The sequence below is a fragment of the Ambystoma mexicanum genome, chromosome 2p, assembly GCF_040938575.1.
Source record: "Ambystoma mexicanum isolate Mex_15411 chromosome 2p, UKY_AmexF1_1, whole genome shotgun sequence".
In the NCBI taxonomy this organism is placed as follows: Eukaryota; Metazoa; Chordata; class Amphibia; order Caudata; family Ambystomatidae; genus Ambystoma; species Ambystoma mexicanum.
In genome coordinates this window covers 778,264,651-778,284,511 of record NC_090923.1, presented here as the reverse complement: position 1 = coordinate 778,284,511, position 19,861 = coordinate 778,264,651, and the positions used below count along the sequence as shown (strand labels likewise).

At 43.3% G+C, this 19,861-nt stretch overlaps 1 protein-coding gene across 1 annotated transcript in view; it reads right to left on the bottom strand.

Annotated features, from left to right (window-relative positions):
• Positions 1-19,861, bottom strand: part of LOC138566785 (cytochrome P450 2F2-like) — a 541,781-nt gene that overhangs the window by 311,490 nt on the left and 210,430 nt on the right. The gene's annotated exons all lie outside the window — the stretch shown is intronic.

Genomic DNA, 19,861 nt, shown 5'->3' with positions numbered 1-19,861 from the left:
ATGTTCGCAAATAAACAAAATGGGGGTGTTCTGAAGACGTTTTTGAGAACACTCCCGGTGTTCTGGAATGTTCGTAGGGGGTGTCCTTAGGATGCTCCGTATTGTTCGTTGTTAAGTTGAAAGTGTTCTAAGAACTATCGCGTTGTTCTGAAATGTTCGTAGGGGGTGTCCTGAAAACGGTGTCCGTATTGTTCGCTGGCAAATTCAAAGTGTTCTAAGAACACTCACATTGTTCGCGGACATTAAAAGTTTCCCATAGATCATAGTTGAAATGTTTGACTATATGGATGTGATATGCTGCGGTGGTTGTTGCCAGGGCATAGAGTCTTGGGTGCATGGCCACTTGGCCATGCACCCAAGACTGTATGCCCTGGCAACAACTACCGCAGCATATCACATTCATATTTGCTTATAACTTTGGGTGAAAAACAAATGTATAAGGAACAAAGGTATTAGATACTATGGATGTGATATGCTGCTATGGTTGTCCTTATTATTGTATACTTACTGTTTGGTCTAGTAATGGGAGTCCATGTTTTTCTTCTTCATTTCTGTGATAAAAGAAAATAGCATGTTAGTATAAGTATTTTGTAATGACTTATTACATTGTATAAGCAATATACTTTTATTTTTTTTTCGACCCTCATATTTAGTAGAGTACAAATCAGAGTACTGTGCAATTTGCTCAGTTTCTGTATTTGTTGCTAAAATCATTGGGTCTGTGGGAGAAAAAAAAATCCATGTTGGATTAAAAAAAACCCTTTTTCTGTTATGCTACAGTTTATTTGTTTGTTTGTTTTCAGTGTTCACTTGTTGTTTCTGGCTAATGCTTTATACTTTGCTTTGTTGTATTTTTTTTGGAGCAGTAACAGATTCTTCATTTGTTTTGATATTATAAAATTTTGGAGCAGTTAGATACCAATTGGAGTATTCTAACTGTCTATTTTTTTAATATATTTTAGTGGTTTTGATTTATCTATTTGGATATTGTTAAATTTTGGCACAGTTAGATACCAATTGGCGTATTCTAACTGTGTATTTTTTGGCCTAATTTAGTGGTATTCATTTATCTGATTAGTTGTTATAGAATCTTTGAGCTGTTAGATAGGTTTTGGAGTATTCTAACAGTTTATATTATTTTAACACAAATTTATAATTTTGGGACAGTTAGATACCAATTGGCGTATTCTAACTGTGTATTTTTTGGTCTAATTTAGTGGTATTCATTTATCTGATTAGTTGTAGAATCTTTGAGCAGTTAGATAGCTTTTGGAGTATTCTAACAGTTTATTTTTTTTTTAACACAAATTTACTTAAAGGTTTAAATACAGTTTATTTATCAAATTTTGGTTTTAAGAACATCAAATAAGCGTTTGTAAGATTTGCTGGTAATCTCTGCTTTAGAGTAATGGTACTATCATTACATTCAAACCATCCACATTTCTTTTTTAAATATGCCGTGTAGTGCCCTGAATTGGTTGTGGCTCCTGCGTGGTAGATTATACCTATTGTTGTGAAGGTTTTCTTACCAAGTGATATTTGACTATGTGTGAATCCAGTCAGCTTGCAGTTGTTTTTGGTACCATCTGCATTGTAACGTAGAAGCATTAGTATTACGTATCTACTATATGTTTGTATTACTAACGTGGAGCGATTATCTGAATTGCAGGTAGAGTTAAATCTACCATGGTTTGCATTTTGTACAAGTTGCTGAAATGGAATGGATTCACAATTTGGTATTGATATATATATGAAGCGTTCATTGGGAATTTCTTCTTGTGTCACATTGTTGCACAGAGTGCATGTATGTTTCCACATGTATGAAATCTGGAAGATTTCCTTTATAGGTATGTTTTTGTTTTCCAGTACTTGTAGTAAGTACATTAAAAATTCTTGTGGATCTTCCTGTGAGTTTATAGTGAATTTCACCATTCCAGCACAGTAGTCCAATTCTTGTCTTATTCCATAAACACTATACGTGTTGTCAGGATTGTTTTTTGCGTTTCTATGAAGTACTAACATTTGCATACACAATGGGTCTCTAAAGTGTAAGAAAATGTTGTCAACCATTGGTGGTAATTGAAATAGAATATTCATTGCTACATTTGCATAGCAACTTACACCAACTATATTTGAGAATTTAAATGGTGCCAGGAGAGATTTTCTCAGATACTCTTTTTGCTGAGAGAACAAAAGATAGCTATGGCTGTGTGTTTCAGAAAACAGATTGTTTGGATTCTAGGAGATTCGTGGATACATTGGTTGAAGGTGCATGCAGAAAGCTGTGCAGTAGCTGTAGATCTTGGATTCCGACATGTGGAAGTACACTGGCATGGAGTACGTGGAATGAAGTGGTTGGACTTGCTACCTCTCTGTGCTACTTTGGAGACAGAGCAACATCCAGACATAATTGTAATTCATTGTGGAGGGAACAGTTTAGGACATGTGACTGGAATTTTTTTGCAATTTGCTATGAAAGACTTAGGAAGGTTATGAACATGTTTCCTAATTCTCAAGTGATATTTTCACGGATTGCGCAGAGACAAATGTGGCTTCGTTCTTCTTCATTTGCCACAAATGGAAAAAGCAAGGCGCAATGTTAATAAGGTTGTTTGTGCCTTTCTAAGAGATTTTGGCATGTCTTCTTTTCACAATGAAAATATTATGTTTTGTAGTACATACATTTTTCGCAGAGATGGAGTCCATCTTACTTATGCTGGCAAACAGATTTTTCTGAGAAATGTACAAAATGCATTGTGACCTTTTTTGGAATTACAACAACGATTTTGAAGTAGATGTTAAGCATTTACAATTTTTGACTTACAAACACCACCCAAAGGCTCTTTTCAGAACCACCACTTCTTTCCAGAGAAAATGACAATGTTTGTGATGGAGTAGCAACCCAATTTTTTTAATGTTCGCGAACTGTCGGCAGACTTCTAAAAAATACAAAGAGCCCTGCTTCATTTATTTTCACTTCTATTTTTTCACTGGGAAAGGCGGCTCTGAAAAGAGCCTTATTTCTTTTTGATTTTTGTAATTTTGTATTTTTTTTGGTTTTTCAGACACGACACACTAGGAGAGGAGGGTAAAGGAGGGTAAAGGGGGGGGGACACCAACCACAGGGATAAGAAAGGGCGAGCTGAGAGAGGAAGATGTAGAGTGGGTTTTATTTGAGTAGTGAGCAGGTCTTCTCGTGCTCTGAGACGATAGTCTCAAAAGCATTCCGAAGTCGCTCCCCCCTGCAGAGTACTGTGTCACAGTACATACATACAACTGTGACCCTCGAGGGTAAGGGTCATCAGCATTCTGTATGGCCTGTGAGGCAGCTTGAGGAAGACGCTGTCCCACAGAGGTGGTCCTTGTGGTGACAGGATCAGAAACAGAGGATAAAGTAGAGGAAATCAACCTGCTACGTTCTTCGCAAGGTACAACCCTGCGAATAGCCCCAGAGTGAAATGACCTCAGGTGTCGCTTCATAGTAGTGGTCCCAAAGCTGTACTTACCGTGCTTCCTGCGACTGAGTATCATTTTGCACTCATTGCAGGTAACACGGTTCACACGAGCCTTAGGAACATTACCATGAATGGTAAATAACCGCTACACCCAAGACTCACGCCTAGTGCGGGTAGTAGGGTTTTCCTCTACCTCATTCTCATCATCCTCTTCTTCCTCCTCCGCATCCTCACTCCTGTTCCCCTCTTCAGGCCCTTGGGGAGGTGGTGGTGGTGGAGGGGGTGGGAGTGGTGCTGAAGCAGGTGCAGCACCAAGTGGCAGTTCAGCAGCCAAGGATGCCATCTCGATGATGGTGTAGTCTGCAGGTGGCAGCAAAAATCACTGTGTTCTGAAGAATAGCCAGAAACACAATGGGAATAAGCTCTTGGGCGTGGTCTTTTATAGGGGTGCTTGTGCGCGGTGCGCGGTTCGCGGACATGCGCACTGTCCGCGGACAGAGCGAACACAAAAAAAGGATCGGAAAGTTTCAAAAGGTATATAGAAACTCAAGATTGCTATGTGGGACTTGTGCCATGGTGAGATTTTATTGAAAAATATTATGGATTAACTGAAAATGTACTTTTAAATTGTTCGGGGACACGAACAGTGTCCGCATTTCAGGACACACAATGAGCGTGGGTGCGGTCATATGATCCGTTCGCGAACTAGTCCGCGAAGGAAGCGCCTGTCCGCAGGACACCAAGTGTACGGAGATTGGTTAGCGCATGCGCATTGATGTCCTACGGACACTGTTCGGGTTCTGAAGTAATTAAAAGTGTGTCACACGTGAAACGAACATTTCAGGACACCGCGTGTGTTCTTAGAACAGTTTAAACTTGGTAGCGAACAGTAAGGACAGATATAGTGTTCTTCAGGACACGTGTAATTTCGTTTATGTACGAACATTTCAGGAAACCAATTGTGTTCTTAGAACAGTTTCAATTGGGTAGGGAACACTACGAACACGTATAGTGTTCTTCAGGACACCTCCATTTTCGTTTACGTACGAACATTTCAGGACACCAATAGCGTTCTTAGAACAGTTTGAACTTGCTAGCGAACAATACCGGACAGGTATAGTGTTCTTTAGGACACTTTAATTTTTGTTTGTTTACGAACAATTCAGGACACCGCGTGTGTTCTTAGTACAGTTTCATGTTGCTAGCGAACACTCCGAACAGTTGTACTGTTGTTCAGGACACATCATTTTCGTTTATTTACGAACATTTCAGGACACCAATTGTGTTCTTAGGACAGTTTTAAGTTGATAGCGAACATTACGGACAGATATAGTGTTCTTTAGAACACTTTAATTTTTGTTTCTTTACGAACATTTCAGGACACCACGTGTGTTCTTAGAACAGTTTCAACTTGCTAGCGAACAGTACGAACAGGTGTGGTGTTCTTCAGGACACCTCCATTTTCGTTTATGTACAAACATTTCAGAACACTCGCGCTGTCCACGGACACTTTTATTGTTTTTAAAAAAAAAACAGAAACTATTCACAATACAGTATAAAAATGAAACTTTATTTAACATATACTAATAATATATGACAGAGAAGGTGAGGCAGAAACAGAAACAAAAACAGGAGAATTTGGGGTTTCAACATGATTGGTATTAGGTGAAGAAGGGATGGAAGTCTCATCAAAACGTTTTGGATAATGGAGAGGGTTTGGGGATAATTGACTGGGATATGGTGAGGAGGGACAAGTACATGTGGGGCAATGGTACGAGGTTTTTGGTTTGAAATTATTTTCTACAAAAGTTTTTAAATTATTAAAATTAGCCAACAATACATTCATTTTTTCTTCTGTATTGTGAAGACTGTTATCCATAACAGGGTTTTCTGAAGTTTTTTTCTATTTTGGTATGCTCTGTACAAAAAAATAATATATATGTTAAATGTATATAAAAAAAATGATAAATAAATGGTTTATATTATAAAGTGTTTACCATTAGTTTCACTATCTTGTGACATTTCTTCATGTGGGAAATTGTCCTCTAGCCATTCCAGAGTACTAGACATTTCTGTGAGAAAAAAAAAAAAAGATAATATATTTTTTAATCTAATACAGAAAGTTTATAAATATATGAGTAAAATGAAGTACACTTACTATTTCTGGTAAGATAAGTCCTATGTATTCAGTGGGTATGGTCTTGTTCTCAGTTCTGTTGTGTCTGTGAGGTAATTATGTTGGAAGCCAATTTATCTTCTTGTGGTATATTCCATTTCAGAACATATTGTATTTAAATGAATGGTTAGTGTGTTACATATATGGCTTACATTTCTTATGTATTACTATATATAATGTGTTTGTGTGCTGCTTTTTGAATTTGTTAAATGTTCCTATATTATGATATAACAATCAAACATACCCCCCCCCCACCGCATCCCCCCCACAGTTTTTAAGGTAGTGGTACTGTTCTCCGAACATGTCCGCGAACATTAAATAAGTTTGCGGACATCAAGTTCATAAGAAGAGATCTAGTCAGTTCCATATGACATGTATATAAAGTCAAATTATTACATTCAAACTTATTACATATTTCACAGTACACAAAAATCTGTTAAGAAAACAATCATCATTTCATTATTCAACATATTAACATTACGAATATCATACCTTCATCTTGTACGCTGCACACAATGTTATGTTTCTGTATGAGTAGCTTAGTATACTAGATAGAACCCCATAATAGGATGCTATTTATATCAATGCATCGTTCAATGCACTTATTAGGGTATATTTCTTGCAATGATTCTTGACACTTTTTTCGCAACATAATAAGAATCCCTTCTACACATATTTCATGAGAAGTACATACACATGTGATGTCATGTGTGATGTCATGAATGAGATTTGTGATGGCATCTTTGATGTCATGGGTGTTAGTCCTTGCAGTGCACATGGTGGTTGCTTAGCTTACCATAACTGCCGAATTTCGTAGGTTTTTCGGTTTTACCTGTAACCATAACATCCCAAGAACACTGTTTTTCCATTTAATTTCATAGGTTTTTGCTAGTGCAACTTAACCATAACGTCCCTTTAACAATGTATTTGTTAATGAATTACATAGGTTTTTAGTAGGGTACTGTAAGCAGAACGTTGCTTTAGCGTACCGTTTTCTGTAGAGAGTATAGGTATTTGGTAGGGCAACATAACCATAACATCCCGTTAACAACAGTTTGTTACTGATTCCTTGCCTGCCCTCATGATAAACGTGTGAAAAGGGCAAATTGTCTGGTTTATGTATCCATTTGCGCTACCCCTTCCTTTTCCGAATTGAGTTGGTGTATCGTGCCAATTACAGATGTACATAGTAAATGTTGTTTAGTGTGTCAGAAGGTTCTCTTTTTTTGTTAAAAGTGCATGATAAATCTGTACAGCACACTACTGGCCGAGATAACTACAGATGAGCAATATGGATGTTTCCTAGGGACACTGCACCTAGTTGTCGTATGTGCAATCACACTGCAACTATTCGTGGGACTCCATTAGTGGCCGCATTTCCGCATCTTCAAATGCACTTGTAAGTAGTTGTGGAAGGGCACGTCTTTCCGTTCCACGCCTAGACCCATGCATATACCATCCATTGTATGCTGGTAACACCGCCCCTGTCGCTAGCCTTACAGATTCATGCAGAAGACTACCACATTTAAAGTACTGCTGCTTTACTTCGTGGGTGGCTGTGCAAACCTACCAATGTGTGGTTAAAGTACTCCTAACTGTATAACGCCCACTGATAAACAAGGAACAGCAACCTGCAGTGTCACGTGGGTGTGGTAAATGTTGCATTCTATGACAAGACTGGAGGCAAGCATTATGCGTTCACTTCTTTTATTACTCTTCAGCAGTTTCAACTATAACATAAGGAAAACAGAAAAAGATGTCTTTGTGTTCAGCACTTTTCTTTTTTCCCATAACAAAACTACAAGTTCCAAGATATCTGTAGTCCATCTAGCACTGTCCCTTGCTATGACCACATCCTCTCCATTAGGATCCTCCTCTTCTTTTCCTGCTCTTCAAGCAGATAAGTGCATTTTATGATTACCCCGATCTTTGCTGGTATAGTTAGATACATAGATAGCTAAAACGAGGATTACATTGTGGAGATCATATCCTAGACGTATAGGAGATATGGCTCAGGTAGCGCGCAAGTATTTACAAGTTTATTTATAAATTTTAAGTAATGATTGGGCCTGTCACAGGTAATTTACCTTATCAAGGGCTTTAACCAGCCCGCGCGTGCGCGTGCACTGAGAGTCGCGGTAGTATACAAGGCATAGAAAGCCTTCGTTGGATGGCTGGAAGGGAGAGAAGCCCTGTGTCGCATTCACGACACGCCCGGGGGCTCGCTCTTCCTTTTCCGGGCAGTATGCTACAGCCCCCACCCTTGGAGGGGCGGAGCGATTGAAGAGAGCGACGTGGCAGCCCCCTCCTTTGGAGATTACAACACATTACAACACGATTTAAGTGCCATTCCCAATGTTCTAAATATAGAACAAAAAACAGCTTTTACTCGATCCTCGCGGATCAACAAGCGGAGTAAAGCCCGACCAGCAGGGCTGCACTGCAAGTGATATCATGGAGACAGAAAGCCCACAATCTGATGAAAGTAGAGAAGGGGCTCTGCAGGGAGAAAGCAGCATAAACTGCAATCAAGGAAGCCACTAATACTCACCAGAGTACACAGACAGTCAGCAGAACACAGGTGCCAGCCACTAGAAAAAAAAAAGAAATGCTATATAAGAAAGAAAAAAAAAATAATTATATATATATATATATATATATATATATATATATATATATATATATATATATATATATATATATATATATATAATTACTTTATAATAAACAACCCTACCGTTTTGGGGGGATTGTGGAGTTTGGGGCATAGAAGGATATTAAAGAATAATCCTCTTTGCCCGTGCTGAACCAACAAAGCTGTGGGCATGCAATAGACACCGCAGAGGTATTAGGCACACAGCACTATTAAAATGTCTGAGCTTGAATGGAGGGAGGAGGAGAAGTCCCTGGACCTCGCTGACAGTTTTAAACAAGTGCTGGGGAGCTTGTTGGCAGACACAGTGGCACAGGGGGTGAAACCCCTTCAAGAGAGCTGGAGACCCTTGAGTCTATGCTGACCCAGCCCAGGGAGAGTGCATTGAAAAAGAGCAGCACGCCTACAGAAACTACAGAAACTAAGGGGAGTACGCAAACCTGTAACACCTGATAAGGCCCCAGAGCCTGCCGACGCCTTCTCCAAGCTTAAGGAAGCTTTTATACAGCGATTGGCTGTGCCAAGCCTCGAGACCCCCTACCCAGGGGAGGAGAATATGGGAACCGTAGACCTAGGCTCAGAAGAAGAGCCAGCAGAGGATGAACGATCCTCGCTAGAAGGAGATGAGAAGGAGGAGGAATGGGTGAAACCCAGCGGCAAGAGAACCCGCAAAGAAAAACATCTGGGCGAAGAGCTAGAGGAGGATTCCGATATGTTTTATCCCGATAACATTAGGAACCCGAAAACCTCCGATTAGCAACCATCTCCTAGAGTGACTAAATATATGACTGCCAGGCTAAGAAAAGCCTTAGACAAAGAAGTGAGGTAGCGCTTACGAGCTGAATGCCCTCGCCCAGACTTACCAGGCAAAGTAGCAGAGACGCCGGATCTAGATCCAAAGATGCTGACTTTTGTAGCTAAAACAAGCAAAGCCCCGAGGAAGGGTATTGATAGATCCTGGCGGAGTTGTCAGGAGAAGGTCCTGGACATCGCAGGACCCCTGGCTAAGATAATGGACCTGGCCAAGAGAGCCAGAGACACGGGAGAGGAAATCGACCCTGAAATCCTAGCGAACTGGTCCCAAAGGGCGGTATTCCTGCTGGGAAATGCCAATTGCACATTTCGTCCGAGACGAGATGAGTCCTTCTACGCAAGACTGATGCCAAGTTAAGTGATCTGGTGAATTACGAAGCAGGGGAGGCGGCCCAAGGACTCCTATTTGGAGATACTTTCGGCAAGGAGATGGGCAAATTTGTTACCGCTTACACCTCTTTAGAGAAGGCTCAGGCATCCATCTGCAGGATATTTCCTGGCAGAGTTTTTGCCGGCACCGGCCGCCATCGGGGTCGATCGGCCAGTCGCCACCAAGGAGGAAGAAAACCCCAGAATTCAAGAGCGCAGTATTGGGAGTCGAAACAGCAAGACTCTTTCTTCCCATCAAGAGGTCGCTTCCCTGGAGGTCGCAGAGGAAGAGGAGCCGGCCATGGTCAGAACTTTACACCAGGTGAGAGAATGGTACTATCCTCCAGTGGGGGGGAGAACCAAGATTTCCTCCAATGCATGGGTTCTGCAGACAGTAAGAGGGCTACACATAGACTTCATCCAAGCGCCAGCGCAAGCATATCGCCCGGCAGAGATCAACCTGCAACAAGCAGGCCGGGACAAGCTACATCACGAGCTTCAGCAACTCCAGCTGAAAGGTGCCATAGAGATCTGCGAGGCAAACCCTTGCTTTGTCAGTCCTATGTTCCTGGTTCACAGGAAAGAAAAAGTGCAACCCATCATAAATCTAAAGGAACTGAACAGCTGGGTGGTATACCGGCATTTCAAAATGGAAGGCATACACCAGCTTTGGGACACCCTGAGAGAGGGAGGCTGGCAAACCAGGATAGACCTGAAAGATGCCTACCTCACTGTGCCAGTGCAGGCAGAGTTCAGAGACTACCTAGAATTCTGGTGGAAGGGGCAGCTGTGGCGTTTCAGCACAATGCCCTTCGGCTAGCCTCAGTGCCCTGGGTCTTCGCCAAATTGATGAAGCCAGTAGCAGCAGCGATCTGGGAGAAGAGTATTCGAATGATTATATATCTGGACAACCTTCTCCTTCTAGCCCAGGATCAGAATACTCTGATGTATCAGACCTCCTGGGTTCAGGAGCTCTTACAATCGTTGGGTTTCATAGTGAAGAGAGAGAAGTCACAGACCAAGCCAGCGCAAAGGCTAGACTTCCTGGGGTTCATCCTAGACACCAGAAAAGCAACCTTGGAATTACCGAACAAAAAGATCAAAGATATCAAAAAGGAGATCCGAGACTGCCTAAAAGAGCAAGAGATCTCTCTCAGGAGACTAGCGAGGATAGTGGGGATTCTAGAAGCATCGATCCAAGCTATTTTCCCTGGGCTCTTACACTATCGAGCCCTGCAGAGACTGAAGATCAGACACCTTCAACAGGGTCTGAGATACCACCAGAGAGTGTCCCCAGACCAGGACTCTATCACAGAACTGGAGTGGTGGTTGAAGAATATGGATGCCTGGAATGGGCGTGCCATCTTTGGAGACCAACCAGATCTAGTGATAGAATCGGACGCAAGTCATCAAGGTTGGGGAGCGAGATGCGGGTCCCTGGAAACCGGAGGGAAATGGAGCGAGGAAGAACTTCAGCTCCACATAAACTGCCTGGAGCTCCTGGCAGGGTCATTCACCATCAAGGCATTCACCAAGGAGAGAGTGAGCTCCTGCGTGCTCCTCAAAATGGACAACATATCAGCCTCGAGATATATAAATCACTTGGGCGGTACGAGGTCCAAACTGTTAGCAGAACTGGCAAAGGGCTTCTGGCACTCGTGCCTCCAGTCAAGAATGTCGGTCACAGCAGAGTACCTACCGGGAGAGCTCAACGCGAGAGCCAATTGGAACTTGCGTTATCTGACAGACTCCAGCGACTGGATGCTGGGGCCGGAGGAGTTTCGCCACCTGAACCAGAGATGGGGTCCGGTGCACTACGACCTATTCGTGTCACGGCTCAACACACAGACAAACAGCTTTTTCAGCTGGAGGCTGGACCCAGCCGCACAGGGCACGGACGCTTTTCTCCAGACGTGGTCAGGGCAGATACATTATGTGTTTCCTCCCTTCGCGATGTTAAGCAGAGTACTGGCGAAGTGTCGCCGGGAGAGAGCGGAGTTGACTCTTATAGCCCCGATGTGGAAGTCGCAAGTGTGGTTTCCGACATTGATGGAGATGACCACGGACACGCCTCTGTTGCTTCCGGAAGGGCAGCACCTGCTCATGGACCCAGCGGGATCATTTCACCCTATGAGAGTGAGGGGGACGCTCCCGCTGATAGCGTGCAGAGTATCAGGAGACACTGGGAACTGCCTGGCATTTCGACTGAAGCTGCAGAGCTTATCGCGGAAACCTGGGCTCCCTCCACCCGGAGGAGCTACGACGTGGCTTGGGCCAAGTGGACAAAATGGTGCAGAGGGAGAAATGTTCATCCTATTTCAGCACCTATAGTTGCAATTTTGAATTTTCTGGCACACCTGTTACGGGATGGGAAGGCCTTTAGGACGATTGGGGTCTACAGGTCAGCCATCTCAGCAGGCCACTTACCAGTAGAGGGCATGCCGGCAAGAGAACGCTCAGCAGTAGCCAGGCTCATAAAAGGAGCTTGATACAAAGTCCCTCCCGAACAGCTTCACAACATTGGGCCTACTTAAATAAATCTGCACACAGCAGAGTAACCAACCACATATAAGCTGCCCTTCAACCATACCCACTTCCATACTCACATTACGTACACACTGCACCCTGTGGCCATACTACACAACTTCTCACTGCACCATCTCCTGCCGCACACCAAATACTGTAGCAGGTTCCAACTATCACCACAACCATAGAATGCACAATAAACACTTTGCAACTCACTTGTGCTGCTGCAGCACGTCGACAATGTGCTCCACACGCATTCTCCAAAGATCACCACCGTGTGCCTCATACACCACCATACTTGCATTGCTCCAGTGGGTGTGCTCCTTGCACACATTCCCCCAACCATAATGGAACCATACATGTCAGCATGTCACCAACTACCACTATGCACATATGCACCACTGGCACCAGCACTCCTAACCAACCTCCACACCGCAATGGACATGCACATCGTTACATAAAACTGTTACCATAATATATAAAGATTACACTGTCTCCGGCACCCCTACACCCTTTCATCACATACTAGTGTCTTACATGCTTCCACTCAGAAAGGATTGTTTCACTGCCAACGTAACCAGAACATGTTTACAACATTGCCCATACTGCAAGCATTGTGTACACAGCACACTATCCAAGCACATGTAAGCTGCCCTTCAACCATACCCTGTAACATACTGATAGTATACAAGCATTGCACCCAGTGCCCACATTGCGTGACTTTTCACTGCCGCATCTCCAACCACAGCCCACCGCCATGGAGCCATGCAGCAACACATTGCAACAGTTACCATAATGTACAAACAAGACACTCTCTCCTGCATCCCTGTGCACTTTCAATCACATACTATAGATGTACCCATTACCATTCACAAAGTATTGTGCCACTGCCAACCAACCCACAATCTGTTTGCAACAGTGGCTTAAATGTGCTCCACACCCATTCCTTACATATCACCACCCTCTAACTGATGCACATTGAAAAATGCATTACTGCCATGGGTGTCTTCAAGGCCCAGGCTCTTGAAGGCATCTCCTGCATTGCTCCAGTGGGTGTGCTCTATGCACATATTCCGCCCACCGTAATGCAACCATTTATGTCAGCATGTCACCAACTACCACTATGCACATATGCACCACTGGCACCAGCACTCCTAACCAACCTCCACACCGCAATGGGGTTGCACATCGTTTCATACAAATGTTACTATAATGTATACACATTACATTGTCTCCGGCACCCCTAGGTCCTTTCATTCACTTATTATTGTCTTACCCGCTTCCACTCAGAAAGGATTGTTTCACTGCCAACGTTACCACAACATGTTAACAACATTGCCCATACTGCAAGCATTGTGCACACAGCACACTGTCCATGCACATATAAGCTGCCCTTCAACCATACCCTGTAACATGCTGACAGTATACAAGCATTGCACTCAGGGCCCACAGTGCGTGACTTTTCACTGTAGGATCTCCAACCACAGCGCACCTCCATGGAGGTATGCAGCAACAAATTGCAACAGTTACCATAATGTACAAACAAGACACTGGGCCTCATTACGACCCTGGCGTTAACCAATGGCGCTATTAGCACCATGGTTAACGCCGGTAACTTACCGAATCCGCCATGGTGAAATGGGGAATTACCACCGCATTCCAAGGTTGGTGGGCGGTAATTCCCCATTTATCATTGGCCCTTCCCTATTCCCATTTTTGCCCCATAGGGCTCAATGGGAATGGGGAAGGCGGTAATTACGGTACTGCAAATTGCGGTACCGTAATTACCTTCAAGGTCCCTTTGCGGGTCCCTACCTTAACGGCTGGTACAGACCAGCCGTTAAGGTCGGGAGCCGCAAAGGGACCTCGTAGTAAGGCGTTAAGGGGTTAACGGCACTGCAACCTTTTACGGCACGGTTAACCCCTTAACGCCTGGGTCGTAATGAGGCCCACTCTCCTGTATCCCTGTGCACTTTCAATAGCATACTAATGGGCGTACCCACTACCATTCACAAAGTATTGTGCCGCTGCCAACCTACCCATGATCTGTTTGCAACAGTGGCCTATAACGGCTTAAATGTGCTCCACACCCATTCCTTACATGTCACCACCCTCTAACTGATGCACATTGAAAAATGCATTACTGAGTGGGTGTCCTCAAGGCCTAGGCTCTTGAATGCATGGCCTACAGCCATCAGCCATGCACCCAATAGTCTAGGCCTTCAACACACTCACTGCAACGTAATACCACCATGCATGTCTCCATATCAGCAACTATGACAATCCACATACACACCACTGCCACCAACACTCCTACCCAACATATACACTGCCATGGCGCTACGGAGCAACAAATTGCAACAGTTAACAACATGTGGCCAGCTAACATTTTGCACAAACATGCCATACGTAGGTAGCAGCACTTCACCCCAACTCCCCCGTACCTTGAAACACTCAATCACAAAAACAGGTTGCACTTACCAGAATGCACAAATATACCACATCCTCCACCACCCCTATCCACAGCCATTCGCAAATGTCACTAACCACAACATTTTCACAACATTGGGCCTACTTCAACAAATCTGCACACAGCATAGGCCTTGAAAACACCTACAATAACGTAATGCCACCTTGCATGTCACCATGTCACCAACTACGACCATCGACATACACACCACTGCCACCAGCAGTCCTACCCAGCCTGCGCCCCACCATGGAGGTATGCAGCAACACATTGAAACAGTTAACACAATGTACAAACAAAACACTCTCTCCTGCACCCCTATGCACTTTCATTCACATACTATGGGTGTACCCACTCCCATTCACAAAGTACTTTGTCACTGCCAACCTCCCACATTCAGTTTGCAACACTGACCCACTGCAACCAATCTACACACACCGCACTATGCAAGCGCCACCCTGTACCAGATACAGAGTCAAACATGCCTTCCTGCGGTGGGTATGTTGCAGTCCTACACTCTTGAGTGCATGCCCTACAGCCTACGGCCTATGAGCTTTGGCCATGCACCCAATAATGTAATCCTTCCATAGACCCACTGCACCTTTAATCACCCATGCATGCCTCCATGTGCTCAACTACCGCAATCCATCCACAGCGCACCGCCACCTGCACTCCCACCCAACCTATGTCATGTGCAATTCACTCACCATCTGCAATTGACCTGCCACCACTCACCACGAAGAGAGGTTGCAGCAAACTGGTCGCGGCAGAAGCTATGGGACTGGTTACGACAGCTGCCTCCAATCAGAAAATACTTGCCTACATATGTCACATGAACCACTTCTCACTACCCCAGCCGTTCCCTCCCTTATTGCCGCCAACACAATGCGTATGGTACATTTTCCATACCATTCCCCCGCCACTCTGTCCTCTGATACACCATGGCGGCTTTCCCAAAAAATGTGGATGCACAGCACGCTTTCTTCCAGCCAACCACCAGCCGCGTCCAAACTTCTCCGACACCATGCCGTACCGCGATCCAATTACACTTCTGCCCACGGAGCGAACAGGGAAATGGGTCAGCAGAGTGTACCCAGATATCACAAATATTTTGGAACGTGCATTTCAGTATTTTGCAAAACATTACTGGTCCAATTTCAACCAAACACACAAAAGCACGCTCTCTGGCCCAAACCCCGCTCCTGACGCAAATTTGGTGAAAATGCGTTCAGCCGTTCGGGCTGTAGCTGTGCACAAAGTTTTTCCCCATTCGGTCTAAGCGAAAAAAAATGTTTTTGGGATCCCCCCTATAACTTGTCCCCCCTGCACGTAACCTCGCCCAACTTGGCAAATAACTTCAGAGCCGGCAATATGCTTTTTTTGCAAAGTTTAGTGAGGATTCCTCCACGGGGAGCGAAGTTATAAGCCACCGAAAAAGTGCTCTTCCTGTAAGTTTAGCAATTTAACCATAACTGCACGGTCACTACCGCGGGCCTTGTAATATACTGTTCTGACAGAAACTTAACGCACCAGTTATATATATATATATATATATAAAAAGGACATAGCATCAGTCTGGTCTTGAGCTCTTTCCCTCCAAATGAGGTTTGTTATAACTGGCAGCAACCCCTCCAATGAGAAGCATACAATGTTAGTAGGGAGAGGTGATTAGGTAGTCAGATTCGAGACACTGGAAGTAAAATGTTGAGGCTCACATCACGGTATTGCCAGCGGACTATACATTGGTCCTGTACAAACCATCTTATGTCACTATGTAGCACTGTGCTCTCTACCATGACTTACTGGTGGCATTGCTTAGCCTATTGCCAGATCTTTATTTTTATGTAGGCCGTATGAGTGCAAGGGGTTCTAGAGAGAAGAGAGCCAACCAAATGTCACAGGTCTCTGGTGAGTTCTCAGGTCTGCTCATTTGGCAAAAATCTGCTTTCTTATACAATTTTAAAGGTACCTCTGCACATCATAAATAGCAGTTCTCAAATATGTGTCTCGGGTCATATTAGAGATTTAGAATGCAAACAAAAATCCATGATTAAACCTTTTTAGGCTCACATTACTTAATATGATCGTCGCCATTGCGATGGTGAAAATGTAGCTATAATCATTGTCCTTTTGCATAAAATGCTTAGTTGAATTTTTTTAAACAAATGTCATGTTGGGTTATTATGTTATTCGTGCAGTTTTTCAAGTCAGTTCTTAAACCAATAGTGGTTTATTTGACTTTTTGAAGTGAAATATTTACAAATATTTGCACCTTGTTCTATGATAAAAACTGGGAAACAATGTGGACAAGTGCAGACATTTCTGATTGGGTTCAAATGTCAGATTCACCTTTTAACCAACAGGTGTGATCGCAGGCTACTCGTTTAATCTTTTTTTGTCAAAACTATCAAAATTGCCAGTATAAAATGTTAACAATTGTCAGTCCCTAAAAGTAATTTATTTCTGAGGGTATGATCTTTAAAACAGTCCCTCTCATAGTATAATTGGCTACAGTAATGCATTGTATTTAATAATAATGACCATTGATATACTGCACACCACAAAGTCATTTGTTTCTTAGCTGAGTAATAGCACTAGCACTTGAAAACCATAGCTCTAATTTGTATCCAAAAGCTCTGCAATCTGTGTACATGCTTGAGCGCTTTAACATTTAGGGAGACTGCTAATCTGAGCCGTATCTCTATGCTGGCTCTGTGCTATTTATCTGTGCCATGCAAGTGAAATACATCTTTCTCATGCATGTTATTGTTAAAATGTGTCTTGTACCTACGCTTGAACACAAGTAATCTCATTGTGTAAAGATGCAAATCTAGCGTCCCAAAGGGGAGCTCAAATACAGGCTACGAAAACTAGTTTAGCAAGGCCTTAGGCTTGGGTAGTGACATGGTGGTCACCTGGTTTGGTATCATCATATGGTAATTAGAATATACATATAGTGATGCCAGACAAAAGGGAGCTGTTAGGTTGGGGAGGTACAGAAAAACACATGGGCAGAGGGGTAGTTTTAGAGGGGACAAGGGTCAGTACATCTATAGCTTTAGGTAAAAGGGTAGGGAGGTGGCACTTTCTTTTTATTATGTAGGCTGAATTGTATTAAGTTGCATTGCTATTTGCTACATGGAGCCAGAGGATGTCCATATTGGTACCAGTCATAGAGCCAGTGACTGTTGAAAGCTGCAGAGTATCATGGTTTAGAGAAACCTGCAGTATCCGTTTAATTGAATTTTATTATTTCTGTTCAGCAGAGAAGCTCATGGAGTGAAGGTCATGATGGAAAGGGATGACAAGCAAAGTCCAATTAATTGTTGCAATGGAGTATTTTCCCATGGACATGAAGTTGCTCTCTAGACTTCCCAAACAATAAACTCATGAATAGACATTGATTGTGAAGGACGCAGTATGATGCATGAGGGGGCTCAGATTGGGGCAATACCAAAATAGAACACATGAGGGGAGCAAAAACGCCCCCATTGACCGCAGGGTGCGTAGATAAGGAATAAACATGTGTGGTAGAACAAATAAATGGAAGGAATTAATTTCTAGCCTTTGGGCCGCATACACATTATTTTCATGCAGCTGTTCATCGTGAGAAGATAACTAGAAGGTTGGGTCCAGAGTTGGCAACATGTATCGATACAGGTGGTGGGGAGCAAGGGCGTGCAGCGGCGAGGGCCTAAGGAATCCAATCAAGGCTAGGGGGTAGCAGTATTCTGGGGAAAGTAACAAAGTTTTACCCTCACTGATTTCCACTAATAAGGTCATTGGTCCTTCTCGATGGATACTATTGTCTGATGTTGTCTCCAACATAACTGTCCAATCAGCACCCAGCATTCTATCAACGTGCACTTCGAACAATGCCAAGTGCAGAGTTTTGCGATGACTATCGCATTAGGTAATGTTGAAGGGGTGATATGTTTATTCATCACGAGAAAGGAAACTACAGTTAGATTTGTCAATTCATAGCATTCCTTCATGGCCCGATTTCCAGACACAATTCAACATGTTAGATTTATGTTCATTGCTATAATTGTTTGCTTTTAAATCTGTAGTATACTGTTGAAAACATGGTTTCCAGTTCAGTTCGATAGAGCTGCCTGTTTCTTTTCTCCCAGCTGTTTTCGTTTAATAAAACATGTATTTTTTCTTGCAACTTGTACACTCCATTTTTCACTACTTTGAATAGTTTTTTGGATTAATTGTGGCAACGTGCCTTTACAGACTGGGCATGCTGCCCTTAAAATGCTCAAATGCTGCTTGTTTAATATTCTGAATCTGGCAAGTCCGAAGAGCGAAATGGGCCCAGAAGGGAGTAGTCAATCATATTTTCCCTGCTGCAGGATGGAATATCGAGCTAGGGGTTGAGATCTTGAAAGAGGGGGAACGACCAGAGATTCTGAATCCTGTCATTTCTTTGGTTCACAACGGGGCCCCAAAGGAGTCTGTATCATGGGCCCCAGAAATTCCTGAAGAGTATTCTGCTTTTCATGTATTTCACGTTTCCATTACTGTTTAACAAGAGGCACAGATGAATATTTGTTTCCTGCACATTTTAAGGATCAACCCCTTTTTGAATTCGGGATGACCATTGAAATATGTTGAGCTTTCCCCTTATTTGAGGAAATGCACACAATTGATTAAAAGTGCATCTTAATGTGGGTACTATGATGCACACTTTTAGGCGACTTGTGTGAATAGAGTAAAACCTTTTTGATGCAAGTAATGAAATGCGCCAGTTTATCTCATCACTTGCACAAAATGATGTTTTAACAATCGTCCCGTTAGAATCTTAAATATTTAAAAATACCTTTCTCTCTAGGTACTAAGTAACATTTTATCCATATATTGTTATTATCCTTGATGTGCAGAGTCCTCATAAGTAACATCGGGCCTCATTACACGGTAGGAGTAGGAGGTAACCATGCCGCTATTAGCGACATGGCTACTCCCTTACCACATACCGGGACCGGGTAGGCGGTATGGGGACTTACCGGGTTATTCCGACCCTGGAGGACCCGGTAAGTCCCCATTCCAAATACCATTCCCCATTCCCATTTGAGCCCCCATAGGGCTCAATGGGAATGGGAAAGGAGCTAATAATGGTACTGCAATTTGAGGTACCGTTATTAGCTCTGAAGTCCCTCAGCGGGTCCCGTCCTTAACACCTGGACAGACCAGGCGTTAAGGACGGGACCCGCTGAGGGACCTCGTAGTAGGGCGCTAAGGGATTACCGGCACCGGTGAACTTACCGTGGCCGGTAATCTCTTAGCGCTACCGTGTAATAAGGCCCATTGTCTTTGTAAGGGAACAGGCTGCTTCATTGCACTCAGTGATTTGAATCAGGAGACTATGGGCTAGAATATGGTATAGGTAATGAAAACAA